General features: G+C 40.8%; 1 pseudogene; it reads right to left on the minus strand.

Annotated features, from left to right (window-relative positions):
- Positions 1-4,533: 4,533 nt before the first annotated feature.
- On the minus strand, positions 4,534-4,634 carry LOC142196359 (U6 spliceosomal RNA; annotated as a pseudogene).
- Between the last annotated feature and the right edge of the window lie 1,255 nt (positions 4,635-5,889).

Here is a 5,889-nt window from a genome sequence, read left to right on the forward strand (position 1 = left end):
CCTGTAACTTTTTCATATTTCCATGTATGGAGCTGGTTGTGGTGTCTTTTTATGCGGGACAAGATGACGTTTCTATTGATACCATTTGGGGAAAGATCTGATGGTTTGATCACTTTTTATTCAATTTTTTATAGGAGGCAAAGTGTTGAAAAAAACGCTTTTTGGCGGTTTTTATTTTTTTTGCCGCTACGCCGTTCGCAGTACGGGATAAATGTTTAATATTCTAATAGTTCGGGCATTTTGGAGCGCGGGGATACCTAATATGTTTATGTTTAATGTTCTTTAATTACTTTTATAGCTAATCTAGGGAAAGGGGGGTGATTTGAACTTTTATATTTTTTTATTTTTTTAATACTTTTAAAAACTTTTTTTTTTCTTCTGTTACATTTATGATCAGACCCCTTAGGTACCTTGAAACCTAGGAGGTCTGATCGCTCATACTATTCACTGCAATACTACAGTACTGCAGTGAATAGCAGAATCCCAGCACTTCTATTAGACGATGCCTCTGGCATCGTCTAATAGATCTCATGCAGAGACAAACCTGGAAGCCTTCAATAGGCTTCCGGCTGTCATAGCAACCGATCACCGCCCTCATGTGACGTTCAGGAGGGCGGCGATCGGCGAAACATGGCAGCGCCCATGCCGCCGGCGCCGTTTACACACTGCGGTCACGTTTGACCGCAGTGTGTAAAGGGTTAACAGCAGCGATCGGCTCGGGCACCGACCGCTGCTGTTATTGGCAGGTCCTGGCTGTATGATACAGCCGGCATCTGCCGTGTATGGAGCGAGCTCAGCGTGTGAGCTCGCTCCATACATCCCCATGCGACCCATGACGTACAGTTACGTCAAGGGTCGCTAAGGGGTTAATAAGTGCCCTTCTACTGATTTCAGTGCAGTTGGGATCTTTTTATCTAGCTCCAACCATTTCCAGGTAACAAGTACAGTTAGTTTTGCTATTTCATGTGTTATTTAAGTTCTGCAATGTCAGAAGGGCAGTGTCAGGCTGGGATATGATTCAGAGCTGCAATTTGAGCTAACCGATGTCAGAATAACACCCCTTGCTTGCTCCTGCCTGACGCCGCCCTCTTGACGATACAGAGAATAAAATAGAGTATCAGACACCAAAACTTAGGAGCATGGATTGCTTTGGAATGGTGGGATCTAGAGAAAAAAATTCCAACTGCTCCAGAATCAGTGGAGCAGCAGATATTAACTGATGTAAAGAGCTTTTAAAAGGACTTGGAGGTGGTTAAAGGTCCTCTTTAACAAATAGGAAGTGGCTTCATATCCACCCCAACACATACACGCATTGGAGTAGATTCATTTAGCCCCTAAGCCAGTTCACTGATATAAAAAAAATGTTAAACGTTAGGTGTCCAACTTTTGTAACAACACTTGCAGCACAAACTGATGCAAGTGTCGTTTTTACACCACTCGCCATTAGCGTTGGGGTACAAACTCCTGAAGCATGCGCCTAATCTATCATACATTAGGCGCATTCCCTACCGGCACAAGGCATATCGAGATCAGCATGCAAAATATAATTGAATATTAAAATTCCTTTTCTAATTTAACGTTTAAAAAAGTCTGTCCATCAACCAGATCTCCTTCTTTTCTAGCTGGCGCTTAATTAGTAGACTGATTAATGTCTATTAATGAAAAATCTCTAACAATTCTGATTGCTTTTCAAATTGCCTTTTACAGAACATATCCTTATTGTTTTAAGCAGTTATCCCTTAAGAATATTAATTAAAAGGCTGAATGCTGAAAAAGCAAACAAACAGCTAAAACCTTCAGCGAAATCGTTTACTACAATAGTCTATTGAAAAAATAAAAATGAATACGTGAGTAATGCATTTGTATTGTTACAACTATTCCAGGACACATTGTATTGAAGCAAATCTGCTTTGAAATATTATTAGTGATACGTGTTTATATTATAATAAGAAAAGTTTCATGTCAGTAAAATACAGACAATGAAACTTCTATGAGGAGACAAATACTTGTAGACCAGTGTTTCAATAGTTCTCTGGGGAGAAAATAGCTCATTAGCAGTTGCTACTTCTGAGGTGCTAAGATACAATTGTCCATAAAAATAAGGATTTCTGGGGCCACATGGTGGCTCAGTGGTTAGCACTGCAGCCTTGCAGCGCTGGAGTCCTGGTGTTCAAATCCCACCAAGGGCACAAAACCATCTGCAAGGAGTTTGTATGTTCTCCCCGTGTTTGCGTGGATTTCCATCCCATATTCCAAAAAAGACATACTGATAGGGAAAAATGTACATTGTGAGTTCCATGTGGGGCTCACAATCTACATTTAAAAAAAAAAATTAAAAAAATAAGGATTTCTAAATTGTATGTACCTCATCCTATGCCATGTAGTCCTGGAATGCCGGGACTCCAGGTTTGGAGACTTAAAGAAGCAAGAGATACCTATTTACTTGCAGGAGAGTCATGGCCTCACAGGGCTCTCCAATGCCACAATATAGCTGAAATACAACCTTTATAGTGTGCAACTACTATCACAGAAGGCTATTGGACAGATAGTGGACTCACTAAATTATCATGAGATTTGGCAAAGGATTAAATCAAAGGCCTGTTGTAAAATTGTTTTCTGGGTTTGCCTCATGCAGAAAATGCCAAAAACAAATAAAAGACCCAATAGTCACCTATTAAAATCCACGTTTCCAGAACAGCTGCTTGCCATTCTTTGTTTACTTGGCCGTAGCGATAATGTGCACATATACCTATACGATTGCTGCAGTCACACATTGGCCTCAATGTTTTATGGCACAAGACCTCTGAGGCATGTGGTTGACTGCAGCAGTCACACAGGTGCAAGGACTTTGCACAGGGTATCACCAGGTCACGTTGCAGTATAAGGGTAAGTTCACACTGGGTTTTTTTTGGATCGGGACCTGAGGCGGAGGCAGCCTCAGGTTCCGATCCAAAAACCGGGTAGCCACGACTGAAAGCCGGTGCACTGCACCAGCAACCAGCCACGCACTCCGCTCCGGATTAGGCCCAATGAATGGGCCTAGTCTGGAAGAGGGTGTGTCTTCAGGCCGAATCGCGAGGTGACTCGGCCTGAAGAATGAGCACCTCGCTTCTTTTTTCTGGGAGCCAGAAGAATCGTCTCCCGGAAAAAACACCTGAGTGGCTCCCATTGATTTCAATGGGAGCCGTCTTTTTAGTCAGGGTTTTGAGGTGAATACGGCCTCAAAACCCTGACCAAAAAACTCCGTGTGAACTTACCCTAAGTCTCCAACAGAAAAAGCTGTTAGTCTGCTGATGATAGTCTAAAGTATGGTATTGAAACCCCTCTACCTTATAGATTGTAAGCTCTTGAGAACAGGATCCTCACTCCTACTGTCTGTATTGATTTATTACTCTTTGATGTCTCATTTTGTCTGTACTTGCCTCTATGATTTGGAAAGTGTTGCAAAATATTTTGGCACTATATAAATAAAATTCATTATTATCTGTATTAGACTCATTTGTACCTTGCCCTAGAGGTTTAGAGGTTTAGATATCCAGGCAGATTCCCATGACCAATCTCACTTTTCTAACTCATGTTCTTTGTCTAACCTCTAGATCAGGGGTGCAGAACTTTTTTCTGCTTCAAGACCACACTGTCAGATTGCACACTCAAGAGTCACAATAAACATTAAATCCTATGTAATCCTATGGGTTCCACTTCCTCGACTCCCACCAATCAAAAAATGAAAGTCCTCTACTCCTATTTGGTGCGTCATAGAAGAGGAGATGTGATGACCTTCGATGCCTCCATACCAGTTTATGAGAGTTACCCAAACCGCTAACTAGAAAACCCCCCCACAAAACACGGTATGATACTTCTACTTTATGACTCTTTTGGTAAGAAATTATTATAACCTGTGTGTGATTACTATGGAATGTTTCTTTTGGGACGCTTCTGAATATGTATCCCATGAGTATTTAATTTGTGAACGAGTGGGAGTGTACCAATTAAGTTTGCTCCTTTATTTGCTGCTCATTTTACATACGACTTTTATGCTGACTAAACAGACACTTGAGAAAGGAACAGTTTTAGTTCCGAAACGCGTTGTGTGTTTCTGAAAGCTTGAATAAACATCTTGTGAGGGTAAGCGCGGATCTATTATTCCTTTCCACTTTCTGGCTACATGATTGTATGGATTGGTCCTGGTTCTTTTTACCCAAACCGCTAAGTATTTTATACTTCCTATAAATTACAATGGAAAGAACTGCATGGCCACCTCCATTCTGGAGAGAACAGATATAAGGGTGACTTCACTCTTCAAATAGACAGAAACACCCCTTTAAAGAAGCAATCTGAGTAGAACATGTGAACTTATAGTAGTCCTAAGTCCGTAACTTTGCTCGGATTGTGCCTTTGCCTAAAACAAAACTCATATAGCCATGAGGTACAACCATGACAGTACCAGTCACCCTGCAAAATTACTACTTATCTGATCCATGTAGCATATCGTTGCTCTCCAGATCTCTTCTTTTTTTTTTTTTTAAACTTTTTAAAAATATGGAACGCTTCACGAATTTGCATGTCATCCTTGTGCAGGGGCCATCTACTCTGTAACGTTCCAATTTTAGTATATGTGCTGCCAAACCGAGCATCAGATCTCTTCTTTTTAAAGAGAACTTTTCACCAACTCTAACTCTTTGTATGTAATAATAGGTGCCACTTCACTGATTCTGGGCATGCGGAAATTTTTCTCTCTAGCTTCCAACATTCCAAAGAAAACAAATCTATTTTATATTATCAAGCTCTCTACTTAAAGCTGCCAGTGCTTCCAGGATGATTAGGGAAACACACAGCAGAGACAACAGAAAAGCAGAACTCAGACAATGTCATGCCCTGCATACAGGTGAGTTTGGAAAATCCCTAGCACCAAGCACCTGTTTTCAGAAAAAGAACAGTAGTGTATGAAAACATCACAATAGCTAGTGCTTCAAAAACATTAGCCCCTAGACAATGAACAATTGCCCCAGTACTGCCTCCTGGGCAGCCACCTCGACACACTAAACAATTACTAATTGACCCCAATAATAAAATGTAAAAGAGTGTAATCTAAAGTGATAGGTTGTATATATAATCTAATATCAGAAGATGATGAAAGAGCCTCTCTGACACCGTCTGTCACTGACTGGACAGTATCTAAGAGCTCTGGATCCCACCCCCTTGATTGTATTGGGCTGGGACCACCCACTCGACAGTAAAAAGCCTAATTAACATATTAGGTGCCAAAATTAATGGCTTTGATTGCTCGGGAACGGTGAGTGGTAAAGAAACATTTCAGCTGCACTGGAAGCAGTTGGTGGTCCTCCTTAAAGGAGTCTATCATGTGAAAAATCATTTTTTAAGTAAGCCCATATTGAAATAGCCTTTATAAAGGTTATTCTAGTTCTACTTTTTTTTGCCTGCTCCCTGCCATTTTTGAAAAATTTCACATATGCAAATGAAGCTCAGGGAGCTCAAGGGGCATGCGCACTAAGCTCATTGACAGATAGCAAGGATGACCACTGCTACAGGAAATGCGCATGAGTTTGATCTCACTGAAAAGACTTGCAGTAGCTGACACTGCGAAGATCACGATAAGCAAATGGAGGGAGCGTAAAGAAAAGAGCCAGGACACTAGACTCACACAAAGACGCTGCTGTGCTTGGAGCACAGGGGGAACATCCCTTGTGTTCTGTGAGCTTCATTTGCATATGTGAAAAGAAGAAATATTTCAAAAATGGCTAAAAGCAGGTGAAAAAAAACAAACAAAGAAGGTAGGACTAGAATATCCTTTATAAAGGCTAATCCAACTTGTGCTTACTTAAAAAATAATTTTTCAAACAATAGACTCCCTTTAATATATAAGATACT

Source organism: Leptodactylus fuscus, chromosome 2, assembly GCF_031893055.1.
Source record: "Leptodactylus fuscus isolate aLepFus1 chromosome 2, aLepFus1.hap2, whole genome shotgun sequence".
Lineage (NCBI taxonomy): Eukaryota > Metazoa > Chordata > Amphibia > Anura > Leptodactylidae > Leptodactylus > Leptodactylus fuscus.